General features: G+C 40.7%; 1 protein-coding gene across 3 annotated transcripts in view; it reads right to left on the bottom strand.

Moving 5' to 3' along the window:
• Positions 1-23,345, bottom strand: part of LOC131693409 (activating transcription factor 7-interacting protein 1) — a 90,502-nt gene that overhangs the window by 61,361 nt on the left and 5,796 nt on the right. The window contains exon 1 of one of the 3 annotated variants that reach the window (XM_058981193.1): positions 12,421-12,516. The exons of 1 other annotated variant lie outside the window; for it this stretch is intronic. The gene's annotated coding sequence lies outside the window, so the exon portion shown is untranslated. Of the gene's footprint in view, positions 1-1,634; positions 1,760-12,420; positions 12,517-23,345 lie in introns of those variants that run through there. One more of the 3 variants, XM_058981194.1, reaches the window with a different exon arrangement.

Here is a 23,345-nt window from a genome sequence, read left to right on the forward strand (position 1 = left end):
ATGTCAGTGATCAAAGTTATTCCGAAACTTGCTCGAAATGAATAATTGCGTTAACTTGATGTACGCACACTTATGGAACGAAGTTCCGTATGTAAAATAGGAAAATTATGCTCGTTTTAATATGTTTCTATGAGGGTAACCTATCCCATTCTGATATTCACGGAAAGGGGATGTCCAAAAATTTGAAAACATCCGACCCAACCCGTACCCGATGGTAATAAAATCCAAACCCACCCCTTTTCCTACGGGGTGTTGGGTAAAAATACCCATGCCAGGAAACTCAAGAAGCTTGCTTTGAGCATGTATGAGAATCGAATTGAAGCTTGATCGTATGCGTGGGTAACATTGTGTTGCTTTGCCACCGGTTTAGCCAAGCTTTTCGTTACTCAGTTGTGTTGTGCCCCAGAACAGTGGAGTAGCGTGGCAAAAAAACAGCTACTTGTTCAATAGCACCATTCAGTTACGTCAATAGTTTTCTAGCAACTTTTGTGTAATTTGAGTCGTGATTATCTAATTAATCGACTGAAATTTTCTTTTATAGTTGAGTAATGCTTTTATTTGGATAAATCGGCAGCAAAACTGGATACATTTTTTCCTACGCATATTATTAAGCGCTCTTTTCTAGTAGACACTCAATCGAAGTTGCTTGAACCTTAATGTGACTTCAGGAAAGACCAACCCAAAAAAATGCTCCGTCACTGACAGAGTATGGAAATCTGCTCAGTCCTAGCTTGCTATCTACAACAATAGAGGTGATATCCCGATACCTAAAACTTTTGAAATTGACTATAACACTGCATCAGTGAGTATTCTGTTCGGACCATTAAAGTTTGCATGAATACATGGAAAAGGCACAAACAAAAACAAAACACGATTCCCGCGCTGTCCAAAAGCTCACATATATGGTTTGGCTTGTTCCAGCACTTCCTTTTTTCTTTCTACTGCTTGCTTGGAGTAACAAGATTCTCCCTGTCTAGCCTGGTTCACCATTGAAGGTAAACATAAAGAGTGAGGAAACGGATACAGCAACTACGTTATCCCCGTTTTTTTTTTTGGAATATCGCCAGCTTCTCTCAGTACTCCAGCTCCCAGGAGCACATGGTTAAAGAAACAAAGTTGATTTCATCAAATAGTTCATCATAAAACGAACTGCTAGAACAGGATGACAGGTAACTCTCCCGATTAGACCGGAGCATACATCAACAAAATGGTGTTAAGCTAACACGAAAAGTCTAATATCAACACACCGGTAAAATCTATGCAATGAACTGTGTTCAATGTCAAATCACAAAGTACATGGCAGAATTCGTGGACGGTCTATTTCGTATAATCGCAATCCAGTCGCATATTCCGACAGATCTCCAAGCTTCAAGAGACCGCATAGCGATAGCACACAAGCATTGAAGTGTGAGAAAGCAAAATACTACCCACCGTTGCCAGCCAACGCTCCTTAACCATACGGCGAACGATACGATAGGATGAACAAATACAAATAAAATCAAACAAGCCCCATAGGAGTTCATTCCATTTCTCAAATACAAAGATATATATTCAAAACAAGTCCTAAATAAGTAATAATTCAGTAGAATATCGTGAGCGCAATCAAGAATAAACTAAATAAAATTTCCGCTTACCACTAGTTGAGTTGAATGGGGCACAGCCGAAGCAACAAAATATCACACGTCTCACTGCTAGCAGCACTTCACAAATACTAGCAAGCCGTTTGTATAGCACGGGTGCCTTGACCAAGCTAACCTCGTTCGCTGTTCGTCATCCAAAGCCGAACATTGCCGAAAAAAGCCGATTGGTTAGAATAAATTACGTACACTATTTAAAACTATATTTATAAAAAACTTAGCTACTAAAATACTCAAAACATTTGTTATAAAATAGTGCAATTATGACTAAGAAAAAAATTCTCATAGGTGGATTATTTATCTCTTAGAATTACAAATTGTTTCAATTAAATTACTATACAATAGCATTGTATGCTAAAATCAGCTTACAATCCTGAAATGTAGCATCAGGCGATACTATATACAACACGTAGAAAAAGGCGTGCACGAGAATTAAAAATAATTAAATCATGACTCTATACCAATTTATTGCGGTACAATCGCTCAAAATTATTCAAAATATGTATATGAAAATAATTAAATTAAGAGCTGTTCATAATTTTCTTTTCACAAATGCACAGTTACATATCACTGCAAATGTTGTATCTCCGTTTGAAAGGTGAGCAAATAAAACAAGGACAAAAATCAATACTTTCGAAAAAAGCAAGATGGCTGCCACCATCAATTTGAAACTCGCATTCGCCCTACTTACTAGTGAAGCATCTATTTTCGCCGCATTCAATTTTCTAGTTTTTCAATGCGTTTGGTTTGTTCGCTAATTCAGTTTCAATCAGATCCAGCAAACAGTTTGAGATCTACCACATTTCAGTTGCCGATCCTACAAAGTTCATATAGAAATTCCACACAGCGGTGTGGTGTGTAGCCACAAGAAAAACTTCGCCTTTTCCTCTTTGGTCTCTACTGTGTGCATACCGCGTCGGCTGTTCAGTGATCTACACTGTAGCCATCCTACAAGCTCTCGCCGAGCTAGTGTGCGGTCTACTATTGAAACGAAAAACTAGCGTAATAGGGCATTAGGTGGATGAACCTAGGAGTTTTTTATGGCTACCAAATTAAACGGAGCGAAACATTAACTCGGATATTTCGGTTGCTGGTATATCTAGTACCGGATTGACCCAAATTCCTACATGAGTCACGGCAAATTTCAGTTTTGCCATTCGGTTGTTTGACAAAACTCAAGACCTATACTATCGTTCTACGCAAAATTGTCTCATTTTCTACAGAATAAATACATAGGACAACTATGCGTTGAACGGCTGTGTATTACCCGTGCATCTCTACAGTTGTTTCCTCAGCATGCATATTATAATTGTTATCGACCGACGAACATGCTATCAATCAATCCAATACCACTGCACAAAGAGCATTCACTTTTATTTGAAGTACAAGACACACGTCATCAACATCACAAAAGAGTGAGTGTGCAAAAAAGGCGTGGCGTTACAAACAATAGTAAGGGTAAGCTGTTTACCGCTGAAACTCAAGAGAAGATGAATGCTTGTACCATCGCCGTTAGCTGTAACATCTATTTATTTGTTTATACATCTGGTAGGACCAATCCGCTAACCCGATGGAATACTTGTCAATTTCATCTTGAAGGTAAAATTTTTCTCATGGAAAAAAGCGCCAGGAATTTGAGGTTGTTTTGAAATAGGACCAGAAGTAATGCTGAAACCAAATGTGTTCAAGATTACTATTAATGATTGTTGACAAACGATGCTGGTGGTTGAGTGATGGACATGACAGCTTCTCAGCACAGTGGGTCTGGGTTCAAAACCCCCTGGCTATAGCTTCCTTTGGAGAGGAAGTGTTTGTACTTAGAACCAAGAAGACAATACCTTCAGCAGTCATAGTCGATGAATACTTTCTCGGAGATTCAACTGAAAAATGTAAGTTGCCGTATTGAAAGTACTAAGAACGTAGATCGGCTGCGTAGAGCTACACCAATTAATCCAACGCATTATTCTAATAATATGGGCGGACGAAGAATTACCTGCTAGTTAGCTGGATGGACTCATTTGCTCCGTCTATCACTCCTGAACCCGGCGTACAAAATACTGTCGCGTATCCTGTTTAGCAGACTGAGACCGCTTGAGGAGTCCTTAGTCGGCGGATACCAGGCTGGTTTTCGTGAGGGTCGATCAATGACGGATCAAATATTCAGCCTGCGGATGATCCTAGACGAATTTCGGGAGTACAACTTACAGACCCACCATCTATTCATTGATTTCAAGGCGGCGTACGACTCAGTGAAAAGAAATGAGCGGTGGCAGTTTATGCCAGAACATGGTTTTCCAGCGAAACGGATTAGACTGATACGTGCGACGTTGTTAAACAGATACAATACAGCAGACTGCAATGGGCTAGTCATGTGGTACGAATATCGGAAGATAGAATTACGAAAACAACATTCAGTAGGGAGCCAGGAAGAGGACGCCGACTTTGGCTGGCCACGAACACGTTGGCTATACGCAGTGGATGAGAACCTGAGATCCCTGAACGTGCGGAAGGATGCCGCCCAAGACCGACAAACATGGAACTCTATGATACGCCCGGCATCGGCGAGATTACGCTGTAACCGACAAGTTAGGTAGATCGGCTATACATTTTTGCCAGTGACACTCGTTTCTTTCCAAAAATAGAATTTATTTCCAAAGCGCGTAATTGCAATTGAAGAAATATCTCAAATGGTAGAATAGACAACTTAGTCCACACATGATCCTATCTCGTGGCTCGCGTCGGTTGGTATCACCTTCTAGCATAGTAGCGAAATTAGAGGATGCAAGAGATCAAAGGTGCTATAACTATACGGTCCTCTAAAGAAATAAAGGGTTAGCGCAGACGCTTGCTCGGAAAACACACTACGCAAAATAAAGGCGCGATTAAATACCGCATGTTCAAATATGGCAGGAGATCAGCAACAGGAGGCGTTCCTATAACAACAGCATCATTACTGCGATGCTCATACGATACAAGGCATCTGAGAAATCAATGCCACCTATTCAAAGAACTAATGCGACCTAAATTCAAGGAACTAATGCCGCCTAAAGAGAAACCGCCAAGGCTATCCGAGTAGGGGTCATCCCAAGAACATTCCCAACAGACATCTGAATACGTTGGAGGGCACCACAGAGAACAGACTTCCATGTTCAAACAACGGGCCTCAAAACCTGTACCGTAAAATTTGTGCCCCTATCCAAGGTGTGACGCGACACCCACCGAGAGATGAATGGCGGGGTGGAGTCCTCTATACTTCGAACCTCAGCCCTACGTAAAACTATGACTGGTATTCGAAGTGATGACAAATGTCAAGCCAGACATGGAGCCTGTGGGGCATGAGGGCGCACCTAACAGTATTTTTACCCTTACCCTGTCAAGCGGGGTCCTACAAGGTTGACTTTCTTTCCGTAGCTATTTGTTGAAGCAAAACGGAACACACTAACAACACCGTAAACATAAGAAAATTGCGGCGACGGAGGCGAAGTGAAGGATTGCGTGGAAAGCAAACTTAAAGAGCTGCAGAAGACTGACTTGTTGTTGGACATTGTGTCCTGCACTTTGTCCATTCTCAACACTCCAGTTAGAGACGAGGATCGGACAGTGGGCAAGGAGGACACAGACCAACCCGGCGGACCAACCGGTGGATCGGAGGACGCCGAAAATAAAACATGAGAAACACGGTGAACTCGTCACTTAAGTGGAATGGCGAAGAAATGCTATGGGTGGCTGCTAAGAAACGAACACACACCCGCGCAAAAATCCCAATAGGGCAGGCACCAGTCAAGCGACAGCGTTCGACGGACACCGAGTCGCCGAACTAGTGGGTGAAGGAATGAACCTAAAAATATCCCTAAACCTAAAGAAATCAAGAAGCAAAATCCAAGACCGACACAAAAAAACTGAGCGGGGTCCAACCTTCAACGAAATGGTCAAGTCGCAGATGCTCACTGATCGATAGCGTCGGGAGTAGAGTTCAAGCAACACGAGAGCCACGCTTGACTAGGGGTTTGCCCAGGAACACAAATTGTGTTTCCATTTTTTTGGACGCTAGCTTAGTCCTTTAACAAAGTTAGTATCGGATTCTGAAGAGACGAAGTTGAAACGCAAGTTCCACAAGTAATTTACGAGACCCAAATTTAGGAAGTGCTCATAGAAGCAAGAGTATCTCGAAATCGCATGTGTAAACAAGGATACAACTAAGTGACCGCGGGATGCCACATCTGCGATCAATTCCTGGTAAGGCGTTTCACTGGAAGCCATTGAAGCATCGCAGATTCCAAAACAGGCGTTGTACATCAGATATTTTCCCGACAGCATCGACAAGTCCGTTGGAAATATCCTCCATCTGGTGTAGAATCAGAACGGTTCTACACAGAACGCTGGAAGGTCGTAGTTCGTGAAGAAAAGCACGATCCTCAAAACGGTAGAGCTCCTGTTGGCAGTAGAGGAGATTTTAGTCAAACTGATGACCTCCCAACACAACCAGCTGAACTATGTATCCAGAAAAGCTAGAATACGCCAGTTGAACCGAACGTGGAAGTTCTAGGCAAGCATGGACTGAAAAAGCTCATGTGTGTGGCTCAACGCGGAACACATCACGACTTCTGATCATAGCAAGCCTGCAGCAACGGTAACGAGTGCACCGGTGACAGCCCGTCTCACGAACTATACATAAAAACACCCTGTATGCGAAAGTGCGCAAACGGCAAGATCTGAAGGAGATACTGGGCCAAAGAAGGCCACTGGAACGTTGAGCAGTATACAGCCTGCGACTAGCCGTCGCCAAAATAAAGGGGGCATAGTATTGGCCCCAAAACTCGATGACCGAAAAACACCAAAACAATGAGCAGCATTCGCTGCATCCAAGGAAACCTTCATCACGCAAAAGGTGCCACAAACGTCCTACGGAAACAGCCCTAAATACCTTAAAGACACTGATTGCGAAAAACTTTGATTACAAAGAAATAGCCAACGTCGTGGGTGCTCATGATAATACGTCCTACATATCAATTCACAAGGCCCTGGCAAAAAGGATTGGTTGGTAAATTAGTGGGCCATGCGTAATATAGACCCGATGGTTCACCAAAGTGGTCCTTAGCCTCTTAACCAGTAACTCCTATCCCTACTTCCCCGCGGTGCCAGCTGGGGTACGAGCGACCATAGGAAAGATCGGGTAACCAACCCCGGTGGGACCATGGTCGTATGCTGACATGGAAGGGGGGCTCCTCTTTTCGGAGGGTGAGTTCATCCGAGCGTCTGTTCCCCATGTTAGGGGCGGCTCAAAACAGCGTCTGTTCTTCATGTTAGGGGCGGCTGATGTATCGTTCTCGTATCAGCGTGGGACTCTAAACAGAGCTGACACGATGGTCCTCCGGCGAAACAGGGGGTTGGGGAAGGCCCAACAAGCCGCCCTTGAAAAAAACCGTTACGAACAATGCAGAAGAAAATACGCATCGGAACAATCTGCAAAGACCTACGCGACGAAATAATGACTACGATTGGAAACTCGGAACAAGGAACTGCAGGTCACTCTGCTTTCCAGCTTACGACAGGATAAGAGGACGACCTGCGGACCCTTCGAAGACTGCCAGGCTGGCGACAAGCAGCAATGGACCCAGCGGAGTGGAGACGGCTTCTGCATACAACAAGAGACAACAAGGCTCTAGCCTGAACGGTAAGGTAAGGTAAGGCAAAAAAAACATGAAAAAAATCGGTAGGGGACTGGATTCTTGCAAAGATGATGAGTCAAGAGATCATACTCATATTGGGAGACACGAACACAACTATAACATCCAATAGAGGCTGTCCCCAGGGGGATGTCCTATCACCCCTGCTCTAGTCACTAGTGGTGGACAATTATCTCATTGATCTGACTGAAATAGGTTTCGAGATTGTTGGATATGCAGATAACATTGTCCTAATTGTGAGAGGAAACATGAATCTGTACTAAGCGATCGGATTCAAGTAGCCCTGAACTGTTTGGCTTGTTGGTCCTACACTACCAGCGCTAGACCACGATTGATTTATTCCTCCATTGTATGATGGCCCAAAGTTAAAGAAAAGCCACGTTTCACTAATTTTTATTTAGGTTATTACGTATTACAGTTCTCGACAAACATATGATTAGGGCGAATAAGCCAAAATTCACTTTGAGAAGAAATTCCGGATAAACCGTTAATCGCCAATCACAGCCGGTGGTAATACACAAAAGAGAAGTTTACTTTTTCGTTATCTGCTGTGAACTGTGTTCGGCCATAACATAACTCATCATCATGTTTTACCGCCCACGCCGGCATGACATCCGGTTTTGGGGTTACGGGTTGAAGAGTGCGGTCACACAGCAAATTCCCATATAAACTGGCAGCACCATAATGACCAAATGATGTAATACAAGTTGAATAAGGTGCAACAAAACTTGGATTTGCTGGTCTAGATCACTAATAATCATTCAAATTAGCTATACCCCCGTGGAACCAAATACCAAAGTTAATGTCACACCAATTTCTTAGCGAATTCTTGCCCGATTTTTACAGACATGATTTTCAGATTCATTCAGATCTGAAGTTACAGGTTGATTACTGCAGTCATATAGGAATTTTCCATGTAAACCGGTACAATTGTAATTTTTCAGTGGTTGAAAATTTATTGAAATGACTATCAAATTACTTCAATTGGCAGGTCTAGAATAATAATAATCGAAGATATTTCCGGAAGTCTCGGGCTTCGGACATAAGTGCTAAAGTTACATCGGTTCTTCAGTGATGACTGGACCAATTTTTACTAATCTACACACCAAAAAATAATGAAATTTAAACGACATGTAAATCAATACGAATGTAAACATATAACGATTGAATCAAAAATTGGATTGAAAATTACGTTAAAATCAATTGAAGCATTAAACAGCATATAATTTTACACATTCATTCGTGTAATATTACATGTCATTCATTTTACAGCAGTATTCGAGTAAAAATACATTGAAGTGCATTGGTTTTCCGTTTAAAGAAACTGTTATTTTCAATCCACGTATAAAATTATAATAAAATTCGTTAAAGAAAGCACGACAAGTCGTGTGTATTTGTGGTTGAACTTAATTTTACATTTATATTCATGCTCCAAATATGTGCATGAAAATAAACTTAAAATCACAAAATATTTTTTCTGTGTAGTCTCAAATGGAAGGTATAATATGCGGTTGGGGTTGTCTCTATTCTTTTCAATTCCAACCGTAATCCCTATCGCATACAATCACATCTCACAATGAAGGAAAGCCTAAAAAGGAATGATAGGGAAGATGAGCCCTTATTCAGCTCATTAGACAGGATCTCACACTATTGCGATTGTCACTCGGCTTACAGTGATTAGATTGCGCTTAAATAGCTATCAAAACCCTTGCTTCGTTGCTAAGAAGCAGTAGCATAAAAATGGTGGGATGAATAGAGGAGCCAGGATGAATTAGGGCACAGTTACTCTATATGAACTAAATGAACTAGAGCTATAGATACGAAAATTCCGAACAGTTTTCGCACATGCGTTGATATCTGCTTGGTCACGACGATTTCTAATAAAAATACGTAAATGCAATACATTTTTTTCCACGGGTTACCGTAAACCAACTTTTTTCTTCTAAATTAGACAAAGTATCCGCCTAGTTCTGATGGTAACCCTATGATTGATTAGACATATCAATTGAAGAAAGCCTTATCAATCATTACAAACTTTTCACCCCAGGAGTTATGTCCAACTCTATTCAAACTCATCAAGATAGAAAGTAAACAACACTTTTTACTGTCTAAAGTTTCATAGGCATGATTTTCTAACTACTTTCAAGTAAGTAACAAAAAATATACTATCCACATTAAAAATAAACAGAAAACAGAAATACCTGATTAGCGAATCGCCGTTGAGTACGAGCGGCAGCTCGTTTTAGAAACGTCTCTGAATGTCGAAGTCTGGGTTAGAAAATATGTCCAACCCTAGATTATTGTATACATCAAGCGAGGTGATGGTCCGATAGCTTTAAAACTATTCAAATTTTCTATGATGCCACATCAGTGAGGGAGTATTCTGTCAGGCCATTGAAGTTCCCCTGGATGCATGAAAACGACACAAACAAGAACGGAAGCACGATTCCCATGCTATCTACATGTTCACATTTATCGTTGGGTTTGTTCCAGCACTTACTTTTTGCTTCCAACTTCCTCCTGTTTGGTCCGATTTGCTACTAGAGGCATACAAAAATTGGGAAGCGAATACAGCAACTACGCTATCCCCGTCTTTTTCGGTTTACTTCCAGCAGCCCGGGGACAACTTGACAGATAGTGCTTGTTTCATATATGTACCACTAATTTGATGGTGGCGCTAGTATGCCTTCTCCGTACGGGTACCACGAACAACGAAACGAAATAGTTTCAAGAGAAAAGTGTGTTTCGTTACGTGTGTTATGAACGCCGTCAATGCAGCAAGAACAAAATTTAGAAAAAGCATATTCCAAAATGTGGATAAAGAAAACAATTATTAGAGAATAAATTTATCCCTAACTGGAAACTGTCAGCAAGGTACATAAATCTTATTATAAATTTAACTGGAAGTCGTTTTTTTTGTTTTATTGTTGTGTGAAGTGTGTAATCGGTAAATCATTTGTGCTTTTTGCCCGAGAAATATGAATGAAAATCATTTTGGCCAATGAAAGTAAATCACCAAGCCTAACAATTCGTGAACATATGACATCTTGTTTCAAATTAATTAAGAACGTCAAGAATTCTAGAATTTTGTTTGGGAATATAAACGAAATATGTAGGATTTTCTACACAGTTAGCAAAATTGGTTTTGGATAGAATTTGTGCGCTTTTACCAGAATTCTGGCAGCAAACCGGTAGTGCCCGGTTTTAGAATGCTGCCAGGAATAGGGGCCATGCATAAATAACGTAGCATTTTGGGGAGGTAGGGAGGGTATACCAAATTTGTGACGAAGTGTGACGAGGGGGAGGGTAGGGCCAGAAGTTGTGCGACGTAGCATTAAGTTTAAACCCATTGTTTAGAGAAAACAATTTAATGATCCTCCATTATTCCCAAGAGAAATAAATTTAAATTCAAACAAGTTACTTTTGATGCGGTTTTACGATTCGCGGAATTACAAGTTCACAAAAATACGAAAAGATTTGGTATGCGGATTTAACTTGCTAAATTAGTTAGTTAATGTTGCTAACTATTAGACTTAGTTTGGAAGCTGAATTAAATTTTCACTTCAGATTCAACCAAACAAAATTTAGTAATTTAGATGAACGTATGCTTCTTAGAATCATTGGCAGCTGCAGGATAGTGAACTGAGAGAACTTCTCTTTATGCTCCCCTTGACATATAAAATTCCAAACAAAATAATCAACACTATATTTGTGATGAAATGGGCTTATTTTGCACGAAATTTGCTGTTATAATGAAAATGTTGATAACATTTTGAAAGGACATGTATTTAAAATAATTGAAAAACATGTAATTTTTTTTTTCATCACCCGGGCGCTTTGCATGGGACGAGGGGGAGGGGGTAGGTAAATGCTACGTTATTTACGAGGGGAAGGTTAAAATTTTGTTACCAAATGCTACGAGGGGGGAGGGAGGGGTCAAAAGTCGCCGAAAAAAGCTACCTCATTTGTGTACGGCCCCATATACTCTTGCCAGAGTTTTATTCGACTTTTGCAATAATTCTGTCCAAAAAATTTTGCGATAATTTTGGTACGAATTCCTTCAGAATTCATTTCGCATATTGCTCAGCTCTAGCCCGACAGAAAACTAATTTAACGGCGTCCACCGGAGGATTGCATGTTGGTTCGATCTCGAAGATTTTCGGAAATTTCAATATAAGTGGAAGTGGCTCGATTTTGAAAGCCATCTTCTTGTATTTCTGAAAATCGATTTATTTTTCTTGGATTTTTTAGATCCAAAATGGAATGTATGTTTCTGTTAAGGTATGGACAGTTTTTAATTTGAACAGCAAAATAAATTTGGCGATAGAAATGCTTAAATTTTTCATTTTTTACAGCTAAAGAAAATAATAGATGAGATGCGCCTTTTTTAAATTTTGTTCCATTCGAGCCGCCATGACATCACCAAATCACCACAAAATTTGCTTATGAGTTCAATATATGGGAGCTGTCAAGTTGTCCCCGGGCTGACTTCCAGTTTCTCTGAGTACTGACACAAGCGTATTGAAATTCCTGCTCACAGGAGCTCATGGTTAAAAAATAGATTGCATCAAGTAGTTTTTCATAAAAGGAACTGTTATAACAGGGAGACAGGTAACTCTGCCGGATAGAACAGAACATATATCATCAAGATTGTGTCAATCTAACGCCAACATACCAATCTCAATCACACCGGTAAAATCCATGCAAAGAACTGTGTTCATAGTGAAACCAATTACATGACAGAATTCATGGACGATCTTTTTCGAATAATCGTAATCCAGTCTCATATTCCAAGAGTTTGCCACTCTACGCGGGACCGACTAGCGGTAACACACGAGTCGGAGTGTGAGGAAGAAAAGTACTATTCACCGTTGCCAGTCAACGCTCCTCAACCGTACGGCAAACGATACGAGAGGACAGCCAATAAATAATAATATAAAATAATCAAACCAGCGCTTCAAAACTCCATAACGTTTGTCAAAACGTCAGTTACGAGTTAAAGTTAATATTGAAAACAAATCGTAAAAACGTTACACCAGGTTCAGGAGAATATCATGAGCACAATCAAGAAAAAGTTGAATAAAATTTTCGCTTACCGCTAGTTGAGTTGAACGGGGCTCAGCAGAAGCAACAAAATATCACACGTCCCACTGCTAGCAGCACTGCACAAATACTAGCAAGCCATGTGTACATCTCAGGGTCAGAACCAACTCATTCTTGTTCGCTGCTCGTTATCCAAAGCCGAACATTGCCGAAAAAAGCCGATTGGTCAGAATTAATGAAATTATTTAGAATTCTTGTTAAATTTGTTATTGTTAAATTATTTCCAAAATATTTGTTTTATACTAATTAATAACTTTAATATTTGCAAACCAATAGAAAGACATACTTCACTTTATCCAAGTGCGCAAAAAACTCATCAAAATCAAAAAACTCACAATTATAAATTATTTTAACTAAATTGCTATTCAACAGTATGGAAGGCTAAGGTAGTTATCGCACGAACGGAAAATGCAGCACCAGGCAATACTACATAGATACAACGCATAAAAGCAAGAGTGCGCACGAGAAGCAAAAATGATTAAAAATGTCTGTAAACCTGTTTATTGCGGGACAATTGCTCAAATTTATTTAAAATTTATATGGAACACTACTTAAAGTAAAAGTTTCTCTTAATACCAAACATTGCTCATTTGACAATTACATAATCTCAAAACCCGAAATTTTAAGCATGAAAATGAAAGCAGAAATGAAATTTCACTGCTATATTGATAGTTTTAGTTTTGATTTAAAGCCGAGCAAATAAAACATAACCATGAGAAAAATCGATACTTCTGAAATAAAAGCAAGATGGCTACCACCATCGCATTCGCCCTACTTACTAGTGGAGCATTTATCTTCGCTGACATTGGATTTGTTAGCTCTGAAATGTGTGATTTTGAACCCTGATTTAGCTTCCAGCGGACCCAGCAAACAGTTTGTGATCTACTACATTACAATCACCGATCTTACAAAGTTCGTACAAAAATTCCACACAGGCAGCGCGGCGTGGTGGGTTGCCAAGAGACATCACCTTTTCCTCTTTGGTCTCTGCTGTGTGCATACCGCGTCAGCTGTACCGCGATCTACACTGTAGCCATACAACAAACACTCACCAAGCTAGTGTGCGGTTGAGAGGTCTGCTATTGAAACAAAAAACTAGCGTAATAGAGCTTTGAGTGGATGAACTTAGGAGTTTTTGTGTTTACCAAATTAAATGAAACATTACAACGCAAAATTACCTTCGGTATTTTGGATAGTGATATTTGGTACCGAAGGGATCCTTGTACCTACATGGGTCATCACAAATTTTTAGCTCTGCCAATCGGTTGTTAGAAAAATATTAAGACCTAAAAAGACATTCTACGCATAATTGTCTCATTTTCTACAGGAATCCTTATATACATAAGACAACTACACGTTGAATAGCAATATATAACCCGTCTAAACAGTGTATCTGTGTAGTTGCTTCATCAGCATACATATTAACATTGTTATCGACCGGCTAACATACCATCAATCAATCCAATAAACCAATCCACCAAACAAAGAGCATCCGCTTTTAATTGGAGCACAAAGCACCAAACCACGTCATCAATATCACCGGAGATAGTGTGAATGTGCTAAATAAACAAACTCGAAATAGGTATTGTACGCAGGGTACCGTGGTAGTATATCGCTGAACAATAAGTTGCTCATCGCCAGGAAGAGATGAGTGGCTTAACAATCGCTTTTAGTAGAAACATTTGTTCTCAAGTTTTCTACTCAATCTATTTATACCTCTAGGTGGAATCAATCGCAAAACCGATGGCACGCTTGCCATTCTCATTATAAAGGTGGAAACCATCTCCTGGGAAAAAATAAGCGCCACAAATTTAACGTTGTCTACCAAAAGTAACGCTAAACCGGCTACTAAAAAGAAGAAGGCTGCTGCAAGTAGTGACAGATCTGCTGTGGACGGCAATGGTGGTAGATTGGTAAGTGTGATTGCTTCTTACACTATGTGGTCTCAGATCAATCCCAAACGAGGTTGTTAGGATTTTCTGAGGTGTAAAATTTCTGGTCATATTTTCCTTCGGCAGGGGACTAAAGCTATTTATCCCGGTCCAGATGTTGATGGTCATATCAGATGGTGGCGTTGCCCAGACTAGATAGTCTAGATATATGTCCATCGGTGATAGATACTCTACGCAGACAGAGGCCGATGGAAAATCATTACGAATAAAAAATAAGACTGTTGTGGATAAACACATGGATACAAAGAAACACACCCTACTGAGTTCAAGAGTACTCTTCAAGGTTTTGGAAAACAGTGCCGGTTAAATGGTAAACTTGACTGCTACTCGGCACAGTGAGTCTGGGTTCAATCCCAGTCAAGTAATTTTCATTGGAATTTTTTCAATTGAAAGCCTCTGGTTATGTTACATCAAAGAAAGGAAGAATCACGACCTCCTCGACACACAATCTTAGTTGAAGGCAACTCGGTTGAATAAAACGACCGTATAACTAGCTACTGGGTAGAAAATAACTAAAACTTCAATTCAACCTACAGAAACCTATTGAAAAGAATGTTGATGAATGAGTTTTTGAAAACTTCACTATATGACAGAAGGTTGGTGTAGTGGGCCTATCAAGCAGACCAGAAAACAAATTATGCAAAATAAAGAAGATAATAAAAATCGGAACAGTCAGCGAATAAAGGACTACAATTGGACAGATATTGGAGCTGTGGCACAACCTATGTGATGTGTTTGAAATTGGCTTTATACCAGCGGTTCTGTACCTTTATCGTACCATGGACCCCTGCGAAAACACCCAGGGCTGTTGCGGACCCACACGTTATGTTACGATCAAATGCTTGAAATTCCAGCATACACCCGGAAAAGAAATTCATCGTGGACCCATGGCAACTACTTCACGGCCTCAAGGGGTCCGCGGACTCCAAATGGAGTGTCGCTGCTTTATACTATTGAGAGGATGATACGAGTGATCGACCGACAGGCGGCCAGCAGCAGTATATGTGTTAAGAATTGAAAACCGTTTTTACAACTACAGCATCATCAATGTGCAATGCCCACACGCAATGCCTGTATACTACATCTGCACACGCATCTGGTGTGAAACTTGACATCGGTGACATGAACACTCAGATATATTACGTGGCGATGTACAGAACGATGATCGAAACGAGCAGTCTGTTCACCGCTATAATAACAATGGCAAAGATGTGTATGCTTAGGAGCCTCCCATCATTCTCCGGAAAGGTAGTCTAAGGTCATCTGGAAATCACTTGACAAACGAACTGAAAACTAAAATTCCTTATTTTTAAAGTATATAAATACGACCGGATAATGTTCATTAATTTTGTTTTTTATTCCTCGCCTTTTCGGTCTTTCAAATCAGAACGGGTATTGTATACTACCCGACGTTTCGGCCACTGGTTTTGGCCTTTTTCAAGCGAAATATGTTATCGTTCTGCGTCTATACGACGTTTATTGACGTTGGGAAGGTTCACAGTGGCAAAAAGGTAGATGTGTAAACTAACCAGTTTTACTCACCAAACCGTTGCATATGAAGCAAAAATTATGAACCTTCCCAACGTCGTTAAACGACGTGTAGACGTAGCACGATAACATATTTCTCTTGAAAAAGACCAAAACCAGTGGCCGAAACGTCGGGCAGTATACAATACCCGTTCTGATTTGAAAGACCGAAAAGCCGAGAAATAAAAAAAACATAAAATAAAATTCCTTAGACACCCCAAACGATCGCGCCTACCAGAGTGTGAACATAGATTCTGCCCCATACCATATTGAGATCTGCATGCACTCAAAACTGTTGGCGGCGTACAACACATGTCTAGCATGTACATCGAGATTCGACATCGATGAGTTACGAGACGCAACTGGGGCAACGCCATCAACGAAAGAGCTGCTTTGTGCTACTCTTGAAGATAACTAAACATATGAATCGTCTTCAAAAAAATTTCTTCAGTAAAAACATGTTACGCCACGTTCTAGCTTACTCCCCCTCCCCCTAAAAGCGTTACGTAGTTTAGAAAATGGTCCCAGTGGCAAATCACAAGGTAGTGTTCTACAGCAGTGCACGTAGAGTAATACAGACTTAGTCTGCCGGTGGGTCTGTACCGGATTTTGGAAAGCTACTTCCAGAATCGTGTACTACTGTACGAGACCGATGCCGGTCAGAGAAGTGTTCCTATTACCGCAGGAGTCCCGCAAGGCTCGATTCTGGGCCCGGTATTATGGAACCTTATGTATGACGGGGTTCTGAGACTAAAGTTCCCTCCTGGTGTCAAGATCTTTGGCTTCGCCGATGGTGTAACCTTGGAGGTCTACGGGAAGTCAATCCCCGAGGTAGAACTGACTACATCACACGCGGTCAGTACTGTGGAGGAATGGATGAGCGCGAGGCCTGGAGCTCGCTCAACAGGAGGTGGTTATCGTCAACAGTCGGTACAACTTGCAGATATTCAAGTGGGAGAAGTTGTGATCGCTTTAAAGCGGAGATTGAAGATTCTCGGGGTCATCATAGGTGACAAGCTGACCTTCGGCAGCCATGTCGACTATGCATGCAAAAAGGCTTCGACGACTGTTGCGGCATTATCGAGGATGATGTCCAACAGGTGTGCGCCAGTAGACGTAGGCTACTGGCAGGCGTTGCCGTTCCTTAGGTATGGCGGCCCGTCCTGGGCGAGAGCACTGGGGGCAACCAGTTACCTTCGGAAACTGGAGAGCACCTACCGCGTGATGTGTCTCAGAGCGTCATCTGCCTACTGCACGGTATCACACGAGCATGATGCCAACAAGGCTGGTCATCCGGGAAGACGAGGAGTATTTTGAGCTGCATGACACTAGAGGAGTCCGCGAGCGTACCAGGGTGGCTTCGGTTGCCGGATGGCAGCGCGATTGGGATAACTCCTCGAAAGGTAGGTCGCCTCACCAGCTGATACCTAACATATCGAGCTGGGTGGGTAGGCCCCATGGGGAAGATCACTTTCATCTGACACAATTCCTGTCAGGCCATGGCCGCTTCCGACAGTACCTCCACAGGTTTGGGCACGCGGAGGCCCCCGTCTGCCCAGGTGTTGACGAAACTGCGGAGGACATACTGTTCGTATGTCCTCGTTTCGACGTCGAAAGAAGAGCAATGCTAATGATTAAAAACGATTATATAATACTAATTGTTACTTGCATAGTAAAACAACCAGTATTTAAACTGGTATTGTCACAAATCGTATTTCCACTGACAGCACGAAACCTGACGAAACACTAACTACACTGGGGTACAAATGTACCCCAAGCCAACTTTGACACCTGCTTCCACAAAGGCTATAAGCAAACTGGCTATACCACCTTTTCCTACTCTTACTAGAAACTCTAAATTGAATTATGGTTAAGGTCCCAAGTCGGTAAATGCCGAATTCTCGTTTTCACACGGCTTCAAAGAAGGTGTGGGGTACATTTTTACTCCAGTGCAATGTTCTAGGGCTAAACTAATGTATAGCTCCTATGTTTGAGTACTCCGAGGCCAAAACAAAACATACATCGGGTGGATCGCAGTTCTACACTATACTATACAGTCGTGATTCGTTGGTTGGGCCACAGCCTATGCCCAACTAACGAATTTAATTCGCTAGTTGGACCGACTGACAAATGTCAAAAACTCTCCAAAGAAGACATTAGTAGTGTAAGATTGTTAGATAGATTGTCAAAGTCAATTTGACATGAGATTTTGACGTTCAGATGCTTTTTAGTTGGACAATGGTCCAACTAGCGGAGGTCCAACTAAAAAGCGGTCCAGTTAAAAAGTGTCCAACCACTGTACTAAAACGTATGTCACATCAAAGAATCCATAATTGCAAGAATGAACAAGCACAAAAATTTCAAAAATGAAACTCAAAAGAACTGCTCATATTTGAAAGAAGGAAAAATCAGTTATAAAAGGTTAAAAATTCACTCGAAATATACTCAATATTAGGTAATGGCTAACAACACATTATTATTATTGCTTAGTGCAGTTTTAACCTTATGACTCATTCACCTGATAAAATATACATTCGTATGTTATGCCAAATAACTTTCAGTGAGATCACTTAACAAAATTATGCCAAATGTCCATTATGCCAAATGTTCATTGTGCCAAATGTCCATTATGCCAAATGTCCATTATGCCAAATGACCGTTATGCCAAGTGTCTGTTATGCCAAATGACCTTCAGTGTGATCAATTCTCAAAATTATACCAAGTGGCCATTATGCCAAACGACCGTTATGCCAAATACCCGTTATGACAAATGACCTTCAGTGTGATCAATTCTCCAAATTATCATTATGCCAAATAACCGTTATGCCAAATGTCCGTTATGTCAAATGACCTTATGCCAAATGACTTTATGCCAAATGACATTATGCCAAATGGCCCGCTCCTCGGAAAATGTACCGGTTGCTAAAGTCCCGCAATTTCCAGAAGAAATCTGGGTGAAACGGTTGCGCAATATCGCGACATGGAGCCAATGTCGCATCCCAGGATCCCGAAGCAGAAGTAACGGGTGTTCAATAAAAAATGAGAATTTTTTCAGTCATGTAGTTAAAAAACAAAAAAAAATTCAACGAATTCAGTATTTTTTTATAAGGGATGTGCATAGCGTAGTTGGTAAATCGATTGTTTTATACGCAACTCACTTGGGTTCGATTCCCAACCCCGCACATAGGTTTAGAGATTTTTCCAAAAAGAAATTTCTCTAACCCAAAAAGAGGCGAATATCCCTAAGGATAGAACCTCTATAATCAAAATTTAAAAAAAGTATTTTTTATTAAAAACATAATGTGTATTCTTCAAAAAAAACGTCAATGTATATTGGAGAAGGGGCCCTGGTCAGCCGTACGACGCAACTTAGTCGCGATGCTCTCACAAGAGCGCTGGACGGCACTGACGTCCATCTTCCAGATACAATTCCAGATCCTGGTGGTCAACTGCTTCGTATTCTTGGCTCGCTAATTATTTTTGTACACTAGGACACTGAGAGAGTTCCCAAGTATAGCAACATGTTCAGCTAATCAAAGTGCATGCCAATTATCTGCCTATTAAATCTGTATAAGATCCAGAGCAGTATTATCAGCTTCTGCATACATATCCATTGCGAGCAGAATAGTCTCCTGGCAGAGGATTAGAAGGTACGCAAAGAAAAATACATGTTCTTTCTTGGACATGCAAAGACTAACGGTATCGTGGCCTTCAATGTTTACAAGAGACATACGACTCCTTACAACACTAATTTATTATCAAGGAATTGGGGGGTTATGGAGTAGATCCTGTTGTGGTGAGCTTCCTATTGCAGAGATAGAAAGACAAACCAGACAACACTCGAACTCGAAAGTTGAGAGGACATGTTGCTGTTAAGAATGCTTTACATTTTTAAGAATATATTCCAGGGAAAACCCTCTCAGTAGAATACTCAACCTTAACGAGGATAACTCTCGGAAAAGGAGAAAACACTTCAGAAAAGATGATCCTTTCACTTCGACGATCTCAAGATCTTGGCTCACTCGAGTACTTTTTATGCATTTCACTATCACTCGATGAGGTAATGCCAATGGGAATATTGATCGGAACCCGTGGCGGAATCGGAACATTTCGAAAATGTCCCAGAATAACGGCAGTTGAGACAACTCAGGATCTGCAAAAATGTGCCAGATCGGTAATTTAGCCTACTCTAGAAGATCCAGCCAACAATAATATACCGTCCAATGCCAGTCTCTTTTTTGAGGTTTCAGAGTAGGATTCCTATACTGTTTCTAGAAGGAATTTATGATCAGGAGTGAAATGAATGTTTCTTAATGTCTTTTTCAAAAATTCGGAATAAATTCTATCTTCGACTTTTTTAATTGTCGGGCGATTTCCAGTATTGAGTATTTTTACGCATTTTGTTGTAACTGTTCTGCGAAAAATTATGGGTAAAAAGTACTACATTCATTTATGGGTACAAGCTCTTTACCCAAATTGAGTTATTGGGTACTTTATTATACAGTTTTTGGATCAATGACCTGGAGGATCTTAAGAAAAAATTGAGGAAAGCCGGAAAGCGTTCAGATATGTAGGGATGTGTCCTCCTCAGTCGGTGCTGAAGAGGTTCGCATTGCTACAATGAAGGGGAACAAGGTATAGTCGACATCCAGGCACAATATGTAACGCAGCTACGACGGCTGTGAGAAGACTTTGTGGAATATGCCAATCGACATGGAGTATATCGAGCAGTTCGTGCTGCGGAACGCAACTATAGCCAAATTCGTCTGGCGCCAGCGGACTACAATCTACAAACCGTGAAGGAGAAAATTGCAAAATGGAAGTAGAATGCTATGCACGCACCAGTCTCTGATCCAGACCAATATGATAATCATTCCTTACAGGATAATATAGAAGAGGAATTCCTGGAGATATGTTCAGCTCCAAGAAGCCGGCATATGCCGGATATGTCATTTGCCACACGAGACCTTTGACCTGGTTACCATGTACTAGCCAACGCAGTCTGCACCAAGCGTCACAACCGCAATGGCACCAGCAATTGGCGTTGCAACATGGTCTTTTGATAGAGATTGTTCCGAAATAAATATAGAAAAGGAAACAAAAATTTTCAGTAGGCCACCACTAATCAATTGCCTATCAACCTGGGAAATCAACTGCACAATCTTATTCAAGAGATTGAAAATGTCCTGCAAATTAGGAATGCGCAGTATTGACATTGGGCGATCCTTTGACAGTACTGCCTTTAAATCGATTCGGCGTTCGGTTGAACGCCGAATCGATTTTATTTGTTTACCATATTTTTCATCTAACCTAAGATGGTCTCCATGAAATTTGTATAGTGCACTGTCGAGTTGATCACTGAAATGCTGCGTTGCCGAACTGCGATAGTGTCGCAACCACGAGGACCCAGGTATCTGCTACGCCGCCATGATTTCACAGCCAAGATCTAAAACATCGCGTTAAGGTCGATTCACAATGTACAGAATCGATTCCATTTGACACCACTTTGTAATATTCGAGTTCATGTAATTAGTTGATGCATTATGATGTAAAGTCTTTGTTATTCACCAACATGTCTAAAACAACACTTTTCATCAATTATCGGTGCAATATTTTAACTTTTTAATAAACATCTACAGATTGAGGCATGTCATGCCGAGAGAGCAGAACAATTTGAACTGTCAGTGGGGCCCATAATTTGTGTGCTCGCTGAGATGTTGACTGATGTCAGTCCAATAAAAATGGGATAGGGGTGCCATATACGTGCGAGAGCCATTACAGATTACCCTCAATAAGGAGGTATATCCTAGATGCAGATCACTCTAGAAATGTATAACAAATTTGCATCAAATTAGAAAAAATGCATTTAATTTCCATTTTTGCATCAACTTTGCACTCCCTTGCAGAAAAGTTTGTTTAACAAACGCTGATTCACTTTGTTCGACGTTTTGTTGAATGTAGGGCTAATTTTTTGTAGGGTTTTGACGTCTTACACGCAATGCTAAATACATTATGAATTTCTATTTTGATGGAAAGAAATGCATTTAATTTAGCCGATTTTTAAAAATGCATCACAAGTGATCTGTCCCTAGGGTATATCACACCTTCTGTGGCGGCCTCCTCAACGAAGTGAAAGACCTTGGATTCAAAATAATGAACTACGCTGACAACATTGCTATCATTATTAGGGGCAAGCATGAATCCACGATGTTGGATCGTATTTAAACTGCTTTGAACGTAACGTGACAATATTCAATGTGAAAGGGAGAATCTTAGCACAAATCCTCGCAAAATAACAGCAGCCCGAAAATCATCTATTCTTAATGAAACTGCCATCAAATTTGCCACGAAAGTAGAAAATCCTAAAGTAATAATAGATCGCAAACTGTTGTGGAATCCACATTTCAAAAAAACTGCGGACAAATTCATACAATGCATTGTGGTTTTCCGTAGTGCATCCATGACTCGCTAGCTCTTGACATCAGCTTTTGAGGTCATAACGTGGCAGGCACGTAGCCAGAGGGGGGGCTAGGGGGCTAAAGCCCCCCCCGAAAATTTTCAAAAATAAATTTAAGAAACAACATGTTTTTCGGAGACTCTTAAAAAAATTGTATCTTGTTTGGTTTCAACAAATTAATGCGAGAATTGTGAGGAAGATTGCTATTTCGAACCACCGAAGACAGCGGTCAGGATATCTACTCAGTATGCTGAGTGTGATAAAACAGTTCCCTTCATATTGTGTGACTCGTCGGAAGACAAACGAAACTGTTACTTTAATTCTTGCTGTGGGGATCTGTCGAATGATTGAGTCGCAGAAGCAAGAAGTAGTGCTCCAGCCAAATACGGAGGCTATTGACTTCAGGTCTTTTCGCATAAGATCGATCTTATGCGAAAAGACCTGAAGTCAATAGCCTCCGTATTTGGCTGGAGCAACATTAATGATGTGAAATATTTGCTGAAGGTGATTATGGAGGTTATGCTTACGAACATCGCCTTTAACGAGTTTAACCATGTCAGGCGTTCAGTGCTGATGCCATTTAACAAATTAGCCCAGGCGAAACCAGTCATTTTGCATAACAACTTGTAACATGTGGTTGATCCTCATATATATGGACGATGAGAAAATCAATGCTCGGCTACAAGATCTGATACCACTTACTTGCACCGTGGCTATTAAAAGATTCCTGTCACATTTGGAAAAAATGGTATTCATTATAAAGGACACATCTAGGAAGTATATTAAATGGTGTTTTTGTGGTGAAAATCGTTCACCTAGATTTTCACCACAAAAATACCATTTAATATACTTCCTAGATGTGTCCTTTATAATGAATACCATTTTTTCCAAATGACATATTTCCTCCAACCTGACCCTGCACGTAAAAACTGAATGCGATAGTATTATTTTACACATTATATCTTTGCATATACATAGTCTC

This window comes from Topomyia yanbarensis, chromosome 3, assembly GCF_030247195.1.
Source record: "Topomyia yanbarensis strain Yona2022 chromosome 3, ASM3024719v1, whole genome shotgun sequence".
Lineage (NCBI taxonomy): Eukaryota > Metazoa > Arthropoda > Insecta > Diptera > Culicidae > Topomyia > Topomyia yanbarensis.